We start from the raw sequence: 20,339 nt of genomic DNA, 5'->3' as shown, positions 1-20,339 counted from the left end.
GAAAACGGACAGAGAGAGCTGTGAGGCTGAGGTGGAGAAACGGATTCACTGAATCGTCAGGCCACGACAACCTCCGGTGTTTCCCTTCAAGCTAAAAGAGAAAGAGTACTTAGACTTACCCGCGGTAATCGTCTAAGGGGAGCCGTGTGCACGGAGGGGATTGCGGGCAGCAGATGACCCGGCAACAGAGGAGTGAATGCATCAGTGACAGCGGCGGTAAGGAGAACTCCAAAGGGGCAGAGCAGAAAGCTTTTCCCCACACACACCCCTAGGGCCCGGCTAACAGTGGCTCCACCAACCCGATCAGGGCATAGGTGACTCATAAACCGTGAGTGACTGGACAAGGGAGGGTAGGAGGCGGTTTCAGCCATTACAGAGAAGGAGAGGGCTGGTCCTGCATAAACTAAGTCACAGAAAGGGCCACCCACTGAAGGGGATTACACACAGTAAAGTCTACGGCAGTGAAGGGATTTTATCTCAGCAACTTGTAAGCACCTCTTCTCTCAGGGATATATGCCCAGTACTAATTAAAAGTGGCTATCCTTTAAGGAAAGAAACCATAATCTCTAATTGTACAGAGAATGAAGTGGCCGCTAGAAGAAAGTAACTGACTTGTTTAATAAATTATAAATAAAGGCTGCAAACCTTTCAAGCTATAATTACACATTACTGCCATTATAATAAGATGAAAACGGCAAGTGAATAACAGGGCGACCTGAGGGAAAGGAATTGCAGGAGTAAAACAAGGCACAAACTCCTACTCCTAGTTTTAATCATTTAGGAGTGACACAAGCACTGGACATTGGTGTAAAGGGACGTGAGAGGGGTGGACTTCACAGATATAGACCAAGTAATGGGTAACCCCAGGGACAAATGTGCCTAGACTTTGCCTTACATAAGATAACCCTGATTATATGAGTCACTGTGCATGTTAACAGGTGGCTCTACCATACCACCTTGACTATATGGTATGGGCATTAAATCCTACTAATTAAATATTCCCGATTCGGACAAAGGATCGGATGATAATCTAGGTGGAAGGATCCTCCGTGGCTATCCCTGAAGTAAGGAGTTGGGGGAGATCGATCCTAGATGTAATCTGTATAACCCTCCGGATATCGATATCTATTGATAAATTCCCATTCATAAGTGGAGTTGACCAGAGTGGAATAAAGAGCAGAGGATTTTCGAGTTAATTACACTGACTACCATAAGGAAGGTGGGAAAAACAACAAAACTACACTTCACTGCGATAAAGAGGGTTATTCTAGATGTACCTATTTATAAAACTTTAGGGACGCCTGTAATTGAACTCTCAAATTGCCGAGACATAATCCTTGGGCTCCTAATAGGCCCTGGTTACTCCCCGCACAGTATCCTAGTATAACCCTGAAAATACTATCCTGGAAAAGGTACAAAACCGGGAGTAACTATTTGTAACTCTACTATTAAGGTACCATAATCACAAGTACAGTCATCATTAAGTGAAGAATACATCAGGAGTACAAAAGGTAAAACTGGGCCCCAACAGTGCACCAACGATAACCAACGGGTATACCCAACACATAAAATTGAGACTGCAGTGTGACTGATAAGATTATAGTAATTGTATTGATAATTTATCTGATAAACCTAAGTAAACTACGTGGTTGTAGAGTATAACAGATAATACTTTATGTATAGGAATATATGTTGGTAAATGATATCCTTATTTTACGGGTAATGATTTCAATTGCCTATATGAATTGGTAAGGTATCTATAACCTAAAGTTAGGAAGTGTTTATTTTGTGAAGAAAAGAACATGAGAAGTTATTAAAGTACTATTAATAAATACTTACCGTTTACTGGGACCAGTCATCTCATTCATCTGAACATCCGAAATCTGAAAAACAAACAAAGACACAACAGGTAAATTATACATCTTAACCAACCCACACAAGACAGTAAATATAACACTACTTTAAACAGCTTTCCCAAGCAAGCCTGGGTTGGAACAATCACTGCTTGGGTGGAGGCACTTCGTCATATGTATTAAGTAACCCCGTGAGGTGAAATTGGGTTACATTTGGAGGCACTGCTGAGATCCTACAATATCAGAGATTCAGTGGTTGATACCGAAACTATACATCATGGAAGAAATTACCAACGCCGATATCTATCGGTGGTGTAAAGAAAAGGGCGTGGAACCCTTATGCAGCTTTGGGCTAGTTGGAAAACTTTCATTAGCCAGTGATGATGCAGTCATTCGGGCTGTGGTGCAACTATATGGGATTAGTCAACCATGTACTGTTGATCGATGGAAAGGACAAGAGGGATAAACTTTCGCCATTTTACTTAGTAATAGACTTCCGTTGGATAACACATTACTACCCAGTATGGTGGTGGTTGAAGATGTCCCTGGGCGAAAAGTTCAAATAGTATGGCCTGAAAGTATGGAAGAAGCAGCCACCCCAGGAGACGAGATGGGAAATGATACCACGGCTGCAGGAGACTGTTTTCATATCAATAGTGGGGAGGATCTGACAGAGAATGTGGACGAATCTACTGGGAAAGGAGTGGAAACAATGATGAATAAAATGGTTAGTCAGATGGAGAGATTACATTATGAAGGGGGATATAGAAGACTCAGGATTTTCTCGGGTATTTCCCCTGTGCCTGCAGGTGAAGAAACCTACGATACTTGGAGAGAGGCAGCCATTCAACACTCTGAAGAGTGGCAATGTCCCGAGCATATCAAAAGACAACGTATAGTGGAAAGTCTCCGGGGACCCGCTATGAGGGTGATTCAAGCCACAAGGAGGAGTAAATCTACAGCTACTCTGAAGGATTATCTAGAGGCTTTGGATTTTTCCTATGGCACCATGGAGGATGTAGGGGATTTAATGTCAAGATTACATCGCACCTATCAAGAACCGGGGGAGACTTTAACTCAATATATTTATAGAGTGGATAGATTGATTTATCAAATTGTAGAGAAAGGGGGGATAGAAAAGGAGGCGGTAGATGAAAACAGGATGCGACAGGTTCTGAAAGGAGCTCTCACTCTGAATCCAGTTGCACAAAGACTACGGTGTACCCGGCGGTCAGGATCAGCACCAAGTCTCACCGAACTTGTGAAGGAGGTCAAGTTAGAAGAGGTACAAATCGAGAATCGAGACAAGACTATTAAGAGAGTCAGAGCTATTATACCTGCTATCCCTGCCCCCACCTCCACTGTTATGGATGATCGATTGATTAAGTTGTTGGAAGATCAAAATAAAAAAATAGACCAATTGATTGCGTTACAGAGTACAGCTGCATCAAGGCCATACTGGTCATCGGACTCAAACAGAGGAAGGACAAGGGGAAGTGGTAGTCGTGGGAATATACTTTGTTATAATTGTGGACAACCAGGGCATAGATCCTTTGAATGCCCAGTGAGTGGTATGGAGAGGAATGGAAGAATGCCGTTTTACCACCGGTCCAGAGATGAGCAGATGGAAAACCCCAACGGGAGTACTGTGAACCCCTCACAGGCTCCCCAACAATAAATGTTCATGCTATGGGGAGTGCCCAGTGGTCTGATGCTATTCCAGACAGTCTCATGGGACATGCACCATTAATGAAGGCCTTGATAAATGGACAGGAATGTATGGTGTTGTTGGACAGTGGGTCACAAGTGTCCATTGTATTTGAAACATGGTACCGGGAGAATCTGTCAACTGTTCCCATTCAAGCTCTTAGCGGTCTTACAGTATGGGGCCTCAGTGAACAGAAGTACCCGTATTTGGGGTACATAGTTACACAACTTACGTTGGAACCTGGATTAATTACCCCTAATGAGTCTATTCCATTGGTTGCCCTGATTTGCCCTGATTCCCCTGGGGATAATGGCCACTTGTCCGCTATAGTGGGTACTAATACCAATATGTTTAGAAATTTAAAGCAATGGTGTGATAAACAAGACCGAGGAAATAATGAAGGGATGAGACCATCGGTAGAACCAGAAACAGTTCACTGTAACTTCTTGGAAAGTCATCCCGATCGAATGGTTACCCCTTTGTCTACTGGGTCTCCAGGAAATTACAACCAATTGAATCTGGAAGAGTGTTTTCATGGGAGTGATATTGATCAGACACGAAAAGACCTGCTAATGGAACAGCTCATGTTAAGGGAAGATGTGTTTTCCAAAAGTGATTGGGACCTAGGGACTGCCACGGATGTTGAACATCATATCAAATTGACAAATAATACTCCATTCCGAGAGAGATCCAGGAGATTGGCTCCGGCTGATTTTGAAGACGTCAGGAGCCACCTTCGGAATTTGTTGGAAAATAATGTCATCTCTGATTCCGAGAGTCAATATGCTTCACCTATTGTGGTTGCTCGGAAAAAGACTGGAGAAATTCGTCTATGTATAGACTATCGTACTCTGAACAATAGAACCGTGCCTGATCAGTACACCGTACCTAAAGTAGATGAGGCCTTGGATTGCCTTCAAGGGAGCCAGTGGTTCTCCGTTCTTGATCTACGATGTGGGTACTATCAGATTCCCATGAATAAGGAGGATAGGGCCAAAACCGCTTTCATCTGCCCTATTGGGTTCTATGAGTTCTTAAAGATGCCCCAAGGAATCAAGGGAGCACCGGCTACTTTCCAACGAACCATGGAACAAACTGTAGGTGACATGTGTTACCGGGAAGTATTAGTGTACTTAGACGATATCATCGTGTTTGGGAAAGATCTAGATGAACACAATGCCCGGTTACTGAAAGTGTTAGATCGTCTACGAGCCAGAGGGTTAAAATTGTCAGCCGAAAAATGTAAATTGTGTAGATCGTCAGTTAAATACTTGGGACATGTGGTGAGTCGGAACGGGATAGCCACAGACCCAGAGAAAGTGGCCACGGTGAAGAAATGGCCCCGACCCACCAACCTTAAAGAATTGAGGTCTTTTTTGGGTTTCTGCGGCTACTACAGGAAATTTGTAGAGCACTATTCCAAAATAGCTAAACCATTGACAGATTTAACAAGAGGATATCCACCAGTCAATAAAGACCGAAGGAAGAAATCAGAGGTAGACATGCCTTACCATAAGCCCAGAGAATTGTTTGGAAACAGGTGGACGGACCAGTGTGAGGAAGCATTTGTTACTCTGAAAGATCGCCTCACTAAATCTCCTGTGTTGGCATATGCTATACCTGATTTGCCTTACGAAGTACACATAGATGCCTCATTAGACGGGCTTGGAGGAGTATTGTACCAAACACAAGCGCAACTATTGAGACCCATTGCCTATGTTAGTCGAGGAATTTCCAGTAGTGAAAGAAATTATCCAGTCCACAAGTTGGAATTTCTCGCATTAAAATGGGTGGTTAGCGAAAAATTGCACGACTATCTGTATGGAGCTAAATTCATTGTACAGACGGATAACAATCCACTTACTTATGTACAGACCTCCGCTAAACTTGATGCCACTGGACACCGATGGCTTGCAGCCCTTACCAACTATGACTTCACCATCAAATATAGGCCAGGTATTAATAACCAGGATGCGGATGCTCTATCTAGAATGCCTCATACGGAAGCTCCAGGAGGTGACTCTGATTGGATTGAAGTACCCGCTGGAGTAGTGAAAGGACTGTGCCAACATATTAGTATCACAAGAAATCAAGATGTGGCTGCTGTATATGATATAGGAGCTTCTGAAATAGCTATTCCACCTTCCTATTGTAGATTAGGAAGGGTTGAACTGCAGGGGTTAGGGATAATAACCTCCGACCAACTAGCTCAAGAACAACGAAATGACCCCAATATTCTTCCTATTGTTCGGAGTATCGAAGATCATACTTATCAGTTACATCGCTCTCAATTACCAAGGAAGGCACAAGTATTGATGCGACAGTACAGGAAGTTAACTATTCTGAATGGGGTATTATTTCGGAAAGTAATTAAGAAGGACGGCGGTTCTAACATGCAGATAGTATTACCAACAAAGTATAAACAGATGGTGCTAGAAGCATTGCATGATCAACATGGTCACCTGGGATATGAGAAAACCCAGGGGTTGGTGTCCGATCGTTTTTTCTGGGCTTATATGAATCAGGATATAGAACGATTCTGTAGAACATGCGGGAATTGCATTCTCCGGAAAACACTACCTATATCTAACGTTCCATTAGTTAATATCACCAGCACGGGACCTATGGAGTTAGTATGCATCGATTTCCTCACCCTAGATGGCCCTGGCAGATCAGACTGTCATATTCTTGTAGTAACTGACCATTTTACAAGGTATGCCCAAGCCTACGTAACGGTGAACCAGACTGCCATAACTGTTGCAAGAACCTTGTGGGAGAAATTCTTTGTACATTACGGGTTGCCAGCAAGGATTCATTCCGATCAAGGTCGAGAATTTGAGAGTAAAGTAATTCGAGAATTGTGTCATTGCTGTGGTATAACCAAATCACGCACTACCCCATATCATCCCCAAGGAGACCCTCAGCCTGAGCGATTTAACAGAACTTTACTAAACATGTTGGGTACATTAGACTCTAAAAGAAAATCCAACTGGCGGAAATATATTGCTCCTTTAGTGCATGCATATAATTGCACTCGGAACGACACTACAGGATACACCCCATATTACCTCATGTTCGGTCGAGAGGCCAGATTGCCCATAGATATTTGTTTAGCAACTCGCAATACTTCTAGTTCAAAGATATCTCACAGCCAATATGTTAGACAACTTCGTCAACAATTGCGAGAAGCCTATCAACTCGCTGAAAGTGCTGCCCGGAAAATGTGTGACAGAAATAAAGAATATTTCGATCGACATATTAAGGAACACATCTTAAAGCCTGGAGACAGAGTGCTGATTAGAGCTCTGGGGTTATCACGAAAGCAAAAGTTACAGTATAAATGGAAATCCACTCCTTATATCGTATTGAAACAGCTCCCTAACATTCCGGTATACCAACTAGCCCCAGCAAATGGACAGGGAAATATGGTCACTTACCATAGAAAACATTTACTCCCTATTGCTCAGGACGTTAGATGGGAAAATACTGTATCGTGTCCTATGGAAGATACCGAAGTTGAAAGCATTGGCCCCCAGGAAGTTAACCTTCGGAGTCAGAGAAAAGAAGCTGAGGAGATTGAAGATGACTCTAATGCCGGATATTACTATTGGGATAGTGAACCGTGGGGATCCGAAACCCATGTATTGGATTCATATGCAGGGGGACAAGAAAAAATACCCTCTTCATGTAACAGGGCAGAACAGGAGAGTGTTGGAAGCCATGATGATAATGGAAGGGAATCGCTATGTGAAATAACAGAAGTTCCTGACCAAATCCATGGGGATAATATGGGAGAAGGAGTTATTCCCGAACAACCACCTATGTCACCTAGGCCTCAAAGGGTTAAGAGGGCCCCGAGAATACTCACCTATGACCAGTTAGGAACCCCAACTGAAATTCCTTTGGTATTGCAACCTCATATGGTGATGACATGGCCATATTTTGGATGGAGTGTAATCGGTAATACTTAGTAAGAACATTGGAATGTATATGTATGTGGTGAAATACAATTAACTTTAACATAGTGTAAATGTACTCACCAGGGGGAGAGTGTAGCCCTGTAAATAAATGAAGGCGCAGAGGGAGATACAAAATGGTAACTGTTATCTGAAGAATACATTAACTATATATATATATAGGTACCAATATATAATAGGTATTTAATGCATGTGTAAATATATAAAATATGTTCCAGCTGTGTAAATGTCTGTGTAAATATATGAAATATAGTCCAGCTGTTTAATATCATACTGGTACTAAGTAGAGAGTTTCTGGTGGGAATGTGTACTGTAAATAGTATATATGGTTCTGGATAATGGGGCCCATTGGCACGAGCAGGGCTAAAGAGACTTTTCCAGAAGCCCTCGTGCCGACTATGGGGTGCCCGGATGGAGAGATCAGTGAAGGGCAGCGCGAGGGAGAAGCGGGAGAGGGGGTCGCGTGGACAAGGGCATTCTGAGGAGATCCCAGTGAAGCAGAGGCGGTGTACCTCAGGCGCGGTGTATTCCGGCTACAGAGCCCTCCGGTGCGTCCCCCGAGACAAAGAGAGAGAGATGCGGCTGTTAGAGGAGAAAACGGACAGAGAGAGCTGTGAGGCTGAGGTGGAGAAACGGATTCACTGAATCGTCAGGCCACGACAACCTCCGGTGTGTCCCTTCAAGCTAAAAGAGAAAGAGTACTTAGACTTACCCGCGGTAATCGTCTAAGGGGAGCCGTGTGCACGGAGGGGATTGCGGGCAGCAGATGACCCGGCAACAGAGGAGTGAATGCATCAGTGACAGCGGCGGTAAGGAGAACTCCAAAGGGGCAGAGCAGAAAGCTTTTCCCCACACACACCCCTAGGGCCCGGCTAACAGTGGCTCCACCAACCCGATCAGGGCATAGGTGACTCATAAACCGTGAGTGACTGGACAAGGGAGGGTAGGAGGCGGTTTCAGCCATTACAGAGAAGGAGAGGGCTGGTCCTGCATAAACTAAGTCACAGAAAGGGCCACCCACTGAAGGGGATTACACACAGTAAAGTCTACGGCAGTGAAGGGATTTTATCTCAGCAACTTGTAAGCACCTCTTCTCTCAGGGATATATGCCCAGTACTAATTAAAAGTGGCTATCCTTTAAGGAAAGAAACCATAATCTCTAATTGTACAGAGAATGAAGTGGCCGCTAGAAGAAAGTAACTGACTTGTTTAATAAATTATAAATAAAGGCTGCAAACCTTTCAAGCTATAATTACACATTACTGCCATTATAATAAGATGAAAACGGCAAGTGAATAACAGGGCGACCTGAGGGAAAGGAATTGCAGGAGTAAAACAAGGCACAAACTCCTACTCCTAGTTTTAATCATTTAGGAGTGACACAAGCACTGGACATTGGTGTAAAGGGACGTGAGAGGGGTGGACTTCACAGATATAGACCAAGTAATGGGTAACCCCAGGGACAAATGTGCCTAGACTTTGCCTTACATAAGATAACCCTGATTATATGAGTCACTGTGCATGTTTACAGGTGGCTCTACCATACCACCTTGACTATATGGTATGGGCATTAAATCCTACTAATTAAATATTCCCGATTCGGACAAAGGATCGGATGATAATCTAGGTGGAAGGATCCTCCGTGGCTATCCCTGAAGTAAGGAGTTGGGGGAGATCGATCCTAGATGTAATCTGTATAACCCTCCGGATATCGATATCTATTGATAAATTCCCATTCATAAGTGGAGTTGACCAGAGTGGAATAAAGAGCAGAGGATTTTCGAGTTAATTACACTGACTACCATAAGGAAGGTGGGAAAAACAACAAAACTACACTTCACTGCGATAAAGAGGGTTATTCTAGATGTACCTATTTATGAAACTTTAGGGACGCCTGTAATTGAACTCTCAAATTGCCGAGAAATAATCCTTGGGCTCCTAATAGGCCCTGGTTACTCCCCGCACAGTATCCTAGTATAACCCTGAAAATACTATCCTGGAAAAGGTACAAAACCGGGAGTAACTATTTGTAACTCTACTATTAAGGTACCATAATCACAAGTACAGTCATCATTAAGTGAAGAATACATCAGGAGTACAAAAGGTAAAACTGGGCCCAACAGTGCACCAACGATAACCAACGGGTATACCCAACACATAAAATTGAGACTGCAGTGTGACTGATAAGATTATAGTAATTGTATTGATAATTTATCTGATAAACCTAAGTAAACTACGTGGTTGTAGAGTATAACAGATAATACTTTATGTATAGGAATATATGTTGGTAAATGATATCCTTATTTTACGGGTAATGATTTCAATTGCCTATATGAATTGGTAAGGTATCTATAACCTAAAGTTAGGAAGTGTTTATTTTGTGAAGAAAAGAACATGAGAAGTTATTAAAGTACTATTAATAAATACTTACCGTTTACTGGGACCAGTCATCTCATTCATCTGAACATCCGAAATCTGAAAAACAAACAAAGACACAACAGGTAAATTATACATCTTAACCAACCCACACAAGACAGTAAATATAACACTACTTTAAACAGCTTTCCCAAGCAAGCCTGGGTTGGAACAATCACTGCTTGGGTGGAGGCACTTCGTCATATGTATTAAGTAACCCCGTGAGGTGAAATTGGGTTACATTTGCCTGACCGCTGCACCGTGGGGATCTAGCCAATATATATATTTTTGTTTGTGGGAGGTGTATTTTTGTTGTGGGGAAATCCCAATACTGCTCTGCCTGGCTCTGGTACCCTTGTCTATGCATGTTACATGCATTTGACCACTTGTAGTTATTTTAATATGTCCCAACATGGGTGGAATTATGCATATTGGCTAAATCCGGACTGACAGCTTGCCCATCTATGATATAGCTCGAATGCGTTTAAAGTAAAGGTCCCTGACTTCCTGTTTGCGTTCCGGATGGGCACTTCCGGCCGCGTGACGTTTGCGTTCCACGGACCGGAAGTGCCCCGCTCCGGGACTCAGCGGGCTGTTGGTGTGGCTCTGTTGTCCCCGGCTCGTTGGTTATGAGCTTCACTACCTATGCTCCCTGGTGGGGGTGAGTTGGCTATGTTATTATCCCGTTTTTCTTACAACAAGAGGTTATTTATTGCGGAGAAGCTTTGTCTCTCCTTGATGACATCACATTGTTTTTGGCGCCGTTTTTCAAGTGGCTAGGGTATTTAGGGCCAGTCAGGCAGGACCAGTGTTATTGCTGGATGTTTGGATCGTTTGTTCACGGTTGGTGGAAGTTGTGGATTTTGTACAGTACCTCCTGAGGAAGGCCCTTGCTTTGGGCCGAAAGCGCTTGAGGAAATGCTGATCATGTAAAGTATATTATCAATAAATGAACAGTTGCTTATGAAAAAAAGTCTGGAGAGTGCCCCCTCTGAATCTTTTTCTCTCTCATATATATATATATATATATATATATAGTCATCAATAATAAAACTCCTGCGCCTTCAGTGTTCGAAGTATAATTTCCGTGAATATCCTTTAAACATGACTTTATGTGTGCGTACCAGACATATGACCGATATCGGCTTGTAGTGATATCTTTCACCCAATCGGTTCCTCATGTTCTACATTCTCAGCGGCAAATATGCTTGTCGGAAGATTTTTCGCATGAGTGGAGACTGGGGAGGATTTGTAAATAAAGTGCACTTTTTTCATTGTAAAGTGACTGCGCTTAAATATATAAAACGTGCCAAGTGCTTCGTGTCTTTTTGCAATGAAAAGAACTCCTATGCCACCTTGTGGTTCAATACCGATTTTACCAAATAATCACCCTTGTGATAATATGGGTAATAATACCCTAGCAAGGCAACTCACTTTGTATAGGGTGTTTATATCTATGTGGATTCCTCAAAGATGGTCCAGACATTGGAGCCACAAGGTGGGTGTGACACCTGGAGGGGGGTGTCACCAAATGTCAGCTCCTCCGCAGTGACAGGAGCCAGGTGCTGCAGTGTGAAAGTCTCTTACAGCACCCGGCTTCTGTCATAGCAGAGGAGCTGACAGCGCTGGTAGACTGTCTCCGAGGGCAGCCTGGCATCTCCAGAGATGCTGGGCACACCCCCAGAGTGACGATACCGGGATCCCTGTGAGGCTCCGCCTCTGTATAAAAGCTTCCACCCCCTTTTTGGCATGAGCGCACCGGGGGATCAGGAGTGCGCACTGGGTGTCAACACACACGGCGATGCCTCTGCGTCCAGACAGCGTACCTGAAAAGCCAAAAGCTCCCAGCAGGGAGAAAGACTACGATAGTGTAATAACGTTTTATCGGGTTTATTTAGAATACATGACAAAAACACACAATGAGAATGGACTCGTACAATTTTTACAGTAAATAAAAGCTTATCTATTTTTTGTACGTTACAGATGGAGTAGTGGTAGGTGTCCCACGCGTTTCATCCCTTCTTACGTTTGGGACTTCCTTAAGGGTCAGTGAGTTATGAGCTAAGTTTCTAATTAGGTTTTCAATTACCAGCATCCGGAACTTGTTTCCACGTGTGCGCAAGAATTCTGGGTTCTCGTGGGAATGCACAGAACTGTCTGTCCTAATAGTCGCGCATGCGTGATATCAATATATATACAGATGGTGCTCTCTTCATCTTTGCCCTTAATAGGATTGACCAGGGCAGTCGGACTTAGGGGGCGATTCAGAGTTGATCGTAGCTGTGCTAAATTTAGCACAGCTACAATCAGGCACTCAGACATGTGGGGGGGGGGACGCCCAGCACAGGGCTAGCCCGCCCCGCATGTCAGTCCCTGCCCCGTTTGCCAGACCACGCCGCTTAAACGTCGGCTTAATGCCGCCATCCCGCCCAGCGACAGCCTCTGCCTGTCAGACAGGCAGAGGCGATCGCTATTCTAAAGACAAAGCAGTCGGCTGTCTGGCATGCAGCGGCACATGCGCAGTTCAGACCCGATCGCTGCAGTGTGTACGCAGGGTTGAATCGCATCGGTGGGCGTCTTAACATTTCAGGGCGGCTCTTCCCATGCAAATCGCAAGAAAAGTTAGTGCAGATCTCAAAGTGAAAATCACCTTGCGATCCCGATGCGCGGTCCCGCCAGGTCGGCATCGCAAGAAAAGATAGACTGTGCAGGCAAGTCAACCCTTGCTAGATCGGTGTACTATCTAGTTCACAGGTTCTCAAACTCGGTCCTCAGGACCCCACACACTGCATATTTTGCAGGTCTCCTCACAGAATCACAAGTGAAATAATTAGCTCCACCTGTGGACCTTTTAAAATGTGTCAGTGATTAATTAATACACCTGTGCACCTGCTGGGTTACCTGCAAAACATGCACTGTGTGGGGTAATGAGGACCGAGTTTGAGAACCACTGATCTAGTTCATCTCACATGTCAATGACATCTCACATAAGCCAAAATCGTAAGCACACATAGGGGGTAATTCCAAGTTGATCGCAGCAGGAATTTTGTTAGCAGTTGGGCAAAACCATGTGCACTGCAGGGGAGGCAGATATAACATGTGCAGAGAGAGTTAGATTTGGGTGGGTTATTTTATTTCTGTGCAGGGTAAATACTGGCTGCTTTATTTTTACACTGCAAATTAGATTGCAGACTGAACACACCCCACCCTCATCTAACTCTCTCTGCACATGTTACATCTGCCTCCCCTGCAGTGCACATAGTTTTGCCCAACTGCTAACAAAATTCCTGCTGCGATCAACTTGGAATTACCCCCATTGTCCATATCTCAAGAAAAGTTAGTCAAAATTTGTTCTATCTGGGCTCCGGGGAGTTCAAGGGAAATCGCAAGTAAAAATGGGGTATAGCAAGGATCTCACCGTGTGTACACACCCTTAGATAAATCCAGGCTACTAAATGTGACTATTTTCCATGTATGTCTGAGCTACACGATATTGTTTATTTAGAAAAACAACACAGTGCCATATCTTTGCTTTAGTTACAGTGCTGCTTCACAAACTGCGAAACACCCATTTATTGTCTCAGCTGTGGCCAGGAAATGGCTGACAGCTACCCACAGCTTGCTAACACCAGTGTTGTTGTCTTCATGTTGCTGCCGATGGGTGGCGCCTGCTTTATACTTAGCCCTGCCCCTTTAACTATTACATTACTTCCTTCAATAACCGTGTAAGCATAACAGTCTGCACACTGCCAGCAGGCACACAGAACTGCAAACATAGAGGGTTATTCAGGTTTGCTAGCAAACCCAAAAAGTTAGCAATTGGGCAAAACCATGTGCACTGCAGGTGGGGCAGATGTAACATGTGCAGTGAGAGTAGATTTGGGTGGGGTGTGTTCAAACTGAAATCTAAATTGCACTGTAACAATTAAGCAGCCAGTATTTACCCCGCACAGAAACAATATAACCCACCCAAATCTAACTCTCCCTGCACATGTTACATCTGCGACACCTGTACTGCACATGGTGGGTAATTCCAAGCTAATCGCATTAGGATTTTTGTTAGTAATTGGGCAAAACCATGTGCACTGCAGGGGAGGCAGATGTAACATGTGCAGAGAGAGTAGATTTGGGTGGGGTGTGTTCAAACTGAAATTTAAATTGCAGTGTCAAAATAAAGTAGCCAGTATTTACCCTGCACAGAAACAAAATAACCCACCCAAATCTAACTCTGTCTGCACATGTTACATCTGCCCTCCCCTGCAGTGCACATGGTTTAGCCCAATTACTATCAAAAATCCTGCTGCGATCAATTTGGAATTACCCCCCATGGTTTTGCCCAATTGCTAACTTTTTTTGGTTTGCTAACACCTCTGAATAATCCCCATTTATATCCCTTTTAGTCCTCCTGAGGTAGGTCACACCTGGGAGCCTGACACGGGTGCGACCCGGCTCGTCACATGAACTCCAAGCACCGCCCGTCCACACAGAGTGAACGGGAAACGGGCCGATGCGACCCGGCCTTCCATTCACACAGCACAGAGAGCCGAGTTGAACATGTGTTCAACCCTGCAAACTACCCGAGTTGGAATAACGGGTTGCTCGACCTGGATTATTGCAAATTGGCCCTTTCAGACCGCACAACACGGGTTATGCACACTCATGTGCAATAACCTGTGTTCAAAGCTGGCAGTCTAAATGGGGTATTAGAGGAGAGAGAAGGGGGGGGGGGGGGGGGGAGGAGACTGACTCTATATCCATGGAACTTAAATGATTACATGAATAAAAAGTATGCATTCATCAGATGATCAAATGATGCTGACGGTTAAAATGTCGACATATTACCTTTAAACTTGCCATGTCGACATGCTGCATGTGAGCTTGCTGGACATGTCGACATGTCCGTCAACACTTGTGCTGTGTTGACACTCTCATGTCAATATTATAGTGTTGACTTTACATACCGAACCTGAAGGAAGGGGATCTTGTAGTTGGGCCAGACTGCAGAAGGGGAAGGCCTAGTAGCAGCGCTTCTGAGAGTCTACAGAACCCACCGAATTTTAGGGGTATATTTGCTCCTGAAATCACGTCAATACTTACCACAAGTCTCAGGGGTGCTACATGCCCCCTACAGTGCCGACACGGCTCCTAGAGGAGGCAGCACAAGGGTCAGCAAGTGTTTTATGGTATGAATGTTGACGTTGTGAAAGTATTGTGGAGCATAGCGCTAGGTACGGATGTTTAATACTGTGTGGGACCCATACAGCGCATGTGTAGCCTGGGCTCTCGCCGGACGCACTGCTGCTGCAAAGTAATTGGGGCATCAGATCTGTTTCGGGAGAGTGACGAGTACAGCGTCTCCATCTTCCACCAAAGACTATCCGGCCTCATTGTAGGAACTGCAGCAGCTTGCTTGCGCGCGGTATCTGGACTCCAGATCGACAGCAAAAAGGTTGACAAACCTTAGGTCGACGCAAATTGGTCGACATGGACAAAAGGTCGTCAGGAAAAAGGTCGACATGAGTTTTTCCACGATTTTTTTATTTTTTGGAACCTTTTCATACTAAACGATCCACGTGGACTACGATTGGAACGGTAATCTGTGCCGAGCGAAACAGTAGCGGAGTGAAGGCACCATGCCCGAAGCAAGGGGACGCGGTGCACTAATTGGGGTTCCCGGTCACTCTACGAAGAAAACGAACCCCCCCCAAAAAAAACACGTCGACCTTTTTCCATGTCAACCTTGTTCCTGTCGACATTTTGTCCATGCCGACATTTTGTCCATGTCGACACAAGGTGCGTCGACCAAATGTTTGTCGACCTTTTTGCTGTCGATCCTGAGTCCCAGACCCCTTGCGCGCGACCCCAAGGGTCACGCAGCTGGCCGATGGTGCCACATGTGATCCGATGGCAGCTCAGATCACTAATGCAAGCAGGAGGCGTCTAATATCATACGCCTCCCTCTGCATCGCCGATTCTCATTCCAACCACATCTGAATCAGACCCCCGGGATTCACTGTCAACACCGACATATCATACCTCCCACCATGCTCTTCCCTCTGATGTATGATTGCCATCACCTGTGGTGTAACGCCTTTCTTATCCATTAGGGAAGGGCAACACATAGCAGACAAGCGGGTCCCGCTGACTTGGCCGGAAGGAGACTGCACATGTGCGGCAGTCCCGCCGCCAGATCCAACCGCAGCATGCTGCGCTCAGGCCGGATGACAGGACGATGGGATTTCAACGAGAACACATACATTTCAACATATGTGTTCCATTAAAATCCGGTTGAGGCTAGATCCAAGTGGCCTAAGGGACCTTTTCAGTCAGGTGGAGAAGCCGCAACTCACGGTGGAGGAGCTACACCAGCGGGACAGTTGCTCTAGTATCCACGCCACCAACTATTAACTTTAGTAATTAGGTGGCAAGCGAAGCGGAGCGAGCCCGAAAGAGTGGCGAGCGAAACGAGCCGGCGAGGGTACTTTTCAGGTACCTTGTTCGGCCATAGCTCCTCCTCCTGGTGACGTGTCTCCTCCCCTAGGTACGTCAGAAAGTCCCTTCTCCCACTCCGATATAGAATTAACCATTAAAATCCCGTGGCCGGATCCTGTTCTGCAGCATAACGCATAACAGGATCCATGCGCACACTGAACCCCCCCCTACCGGTCAACCGGGTCCTGTTGAGCGGGTCCCGCTTGGCCGCTGTGTGTGGCCCCAGCCTCATCTAGTGCAGCGGCAGAGCATTGTGTCCACCTGGACGGGGTCATGCTGGGAGGTATGCAGAATGTCTGTATGTCCAATATGTCAACAATGCTATTCTGGTCCGAACTGCGGCCTACCCTCCAACGTTTTACACTTAAAAATTGGTACAAAATATAAAAAAGGGGGCGTAGTGATGGCTAAGGGGGGGGGGGGAATTGGGGTTGCCACGCCCCTTTCCCTATGCTTTCAATGGAAGTTTGGAGAGTCAAAAATCGGTACAAGCCATAAAAAAAGGTGCAGTTGGAGGATATGCTGCAGCCTAATGCTGACATGGGCATAATGCCGACACTGCTTTGAACAGGACACTGCCCCAGGGATAATTCTGTTAGATGGCGTGTGACAAGTTTGAGGGGAAGGCTCATCACAGCCACAGCCTCCCAGCTGCTGATGTGAGACAGCCAATAGCAGGCGGGGATAATGGCAGGTGGCGCCTTCGCTGAGGAGAGACGCAGCGGATCTGCCGCGCGGGTGACAGTGTGACCAGCAGCAGCGACTACGTCATCATCATCATCGTCATCATCAGCACGCGCTGCCGCAGGCTCAGGTGACGCCCCCGCCCCTGGTAACGCGTTGTATGCAATCGGCAGCTTCATAAAGGGGACAATGCCGTATATAGTGGTAACACTCCCCGCCGCCGTCACCGCCACTCCCACTGGGGGCGGGGATAGAGGGGGAGGAGCATCCAGGGTAACCCTGTGAGTGCCGGCGGCCTGCTCCTGTGCAGACATGGGACACAGACACACACACAGGGATGGGGGCGGGGCTACCAAATGGCGGGAAAGTAACTGGGGAAGAGTCCGGCGTCTGGGGAATAGCACTATAGGGTCAGGTGACCTCCTGCAGGTGAGTGCTGCTGTGTCCTCACACCCCTCTCCAGGAGGACAGTGCTCTGCTCCTGGTCTTCCCTCTTACTGTATGAGCACCTGTGGCAGGGTGACCATATTATGCCTGTTACCTGGGACACTCATAAAGTACACAGGTTCTGGGGCTGCTGACTGCATACACCTGGATTTACTCAGCCACAGAACCTGTGTAATTCCTGAGTGTCCCATGTGAAGGGATAATATGGTCACCTTACGCTGTGCTGAAACATCTTTCTTATCCATTAGCCCAGAGATTCCCGAACGCGATCCCTAAGGCACCCCAATGGTCCTGGTATGAAATGTATCCATGCTTGGCCACAGGAGACTTAATTAGCTCCTTAGTCACCATCTGTGCTGAGCCATGGATATACCTAAAACCTGGCCTGTTGGGGTGCCTTTAGGACTGCGTTTGGGAACCTCTGCATTAGCCTGTTCAGCGCAGGTGATGGCAATCATACAGTAAAAGTCCTTTTGTTTGTTCTCATATCCTGCAACCCTGGTACTGAGCACATGTCCGCCTGTGCCCCCCATCCCCCCACACTGTTCTCCTGTGCCCTCTGCACCATTCCACAGCTTATACTGTCCTCCTGTGCCCACTCCACTCTCCCCCACTGTCTTCCTGTGTCCACTGCACCATCCCACAGCTTATACTGTCGTCCCGTGTCCACTCTGCTTTAACCCTCTGTCCTCCTGTGCCATCCCACAGCTTATATTATCCTCCTGTGCCCACTCCACTCTCCCCGCACTGACCTCCTGTGCCCACTCCACTGTCCTCCTGTGCCCGCCTACTGGTTATAGTGTACAGTTACATATAAGAATACAATGAGTGATACTTGCAGCATATCTATGACATTATCACTGTGCGCAAGAAACATAGGTTGATCCCCAGTGCTGATATGGATTGGTGGCGTAACAGCTACATTTACATAGATAACACTTTGCTAGATGGCTCATCGTGCAATGAAAACATAAAACTACTTGTATTCAAATGATATCAGTTACAGCTAATGCGTACGCCACATAATGAAGGGTTAAAACATGCTTTATGAACTCTTATGTGTTTGCAATGGATGCGTGCTGCCCTGTGTTAGATGCCTTTGTCTCTCATACAGATACCAGGCTTGTGTGGGTCTGGCATCCAAGGTCAGCTCTATACTAGATGAAACCTGCTTTTTCTACTTCTGTGTGTTACTAAAAGATCTTGTGTTAAGTTCCGTCTGATGCAACGTATATAACATCTGCCTAGCAACTGCTATATCCAATTATGTTATGTCAAGTATTAACCACCCCTACGTACCCCACTAGGGCACCACCCCTAAGCCAATGAGCCCTGTTACACTTATCAGTTACACCCTTATGTGTTCTCTTTTTATACCAATGTTAAAACATTCAATAAAGCAGAGTGAATCTTAACTACTGGGTGTCAGACTCAATATATTGTATGTTAAGAATTGCTCTCACTGACGTCAGTGGCCATCACATCGAGGTAATCAAAGAGAGGTAGGGATCCTTTCAGCTGGGGGCTCTATGTCCGGAATTCAGTGATCGTCCCTGAATGGTAAAAATAGAGAATTTATTGTCTGTCTTTGCCATACAGGATTGCGGTCATACACTGAAGCTGAATCCGTGTCAGTGTTCCGGGAACACGTGACAAGGTAATATTTAAGTCCGGGACTTAATATTACGAAGTTTTATGTAAAAGCATAAAACAGGTATCAGGGATACCATAGAATCTTTAATGTCTGGGACTTAAAGATACGTCTGAGAAAGGACCAGGAGTCCAAGCGCAATTCTCCAAAGACGTTAGTATCTGGGATACTTAAAAAAATATATAGACCTGGGGTCTATACATAACGTAGATTATACCTCGATCTGATCGTCTATATATATATTCTTGTATGTTGTAGTGAGATAAGTTCTTATATTTGGTTCAGACGGCTGGTAAGTTTTCGTCTGCCAGATATCTTTACTCAAACACTTTTCTTGCTTCCTGTTTAAAACGCTGTATTTTTCTGACATCTTGTACGAAGGTAAGCGTACCCGTCAAAAGATTTCATGTTCTCATTATACAGATAATATTGTGATATTGTCAATGACTAATTAACTGGTGTTAGCTAATGCATGCATAGAAAGTTTTTGTAAATTGCATTTTTTTTGTTGTGAAAATTTCATAGAAAGTTTTTTTGTTGTGAAATTGCATAGAAGGTTTTTTTTGTAAACTGCATTTTTGTTGTGATATTGCATAGAAAGCTGGTGTAGATTGCATTTTTACTATGGGAGGGGGTCAGAGTAAGACAGTCATTTATCCTCCACCTTTACCAGGGGAGACATGTAAGGAGTATGTTGCTCGTAACTCCACCACAGATTATTATTTAGTTAACCCTTGGGTGGATAACTTAGCAGGATGGACAGAGAAAGTTGGCAGCCCCAGTCCATTCCCCCGTGATGGTATTAATTATCCATTTTATATGGACATGGTCAAAGGTCTTTGTCTGGAAGACAAGGAAGCCTGGCCGTGGTATGATCATGACCCACAATGGGACATGACATATATGCGTGCTGGAGGAGAGCAATGGCTCACGATAGCACCTCATTGGTATGACAAGAATATCAAGCAGAAACAGCGTAGAATAAAAACTGTAACTTCCAGACTACATAAAGCTGAGGAATTTAGAAGCAACAAGTTTCTAAAAAACTCTTCTCCCTCGCCCTACACTCCCCTATATCCCTCCTTAAAAGACACAGATCTTTTAGCTGCAGT

At 45.2% G+C, this 20,339-nt stretch overlaps 1 long non-coding RNA gene across 2 annotated transcripts in view; it reads right to left on the bottom strand.

The window, feature by feature from the left end:
• The window catches only part of LOC134980214 (uncharacterized), a 48,532-nt gene that overhangs the window by 15,259 nt on the left and 12,934 nt on the right, over positions 1-20,339 (bottom strand). For both annotated transcript variants that reach the window (XR_010190353.1, XR_010190354.1), the window contains exons 2-3: positions 9,970-10,013; positions 1,840-1,883 (exon numbers count right to left, since the gene is read on the bottom strand). This is a non-coding gene — a long non-coding RNA (uncharacterized LOC134980214). The remainder of the gene's footprint in view (positions 1-1,839; positions 1,884-9,969; positions 10,014-20,339) is intronic.

The sequence above is a fragment of the Pseudophryne corroboree genome, chromosome 12 (genome assembly GCF_028390025.1).
Source record: "Pseudophryne corroboree isolate aPseCor3 chromosome 12, aPseCor3.hap2, whole genome shotgun sequence".
Lineage (NCBI taxonomy): Eukaryota > Metazoa > Chordata > Amphibia > Anura > Myobatrachidae > Pseudophryne > Pseudophryne corroboree.
Note: the sequence above shows the minus strand (reverse complement) of the source record. Positions and strands in the feature narration are given on the sequence as shown.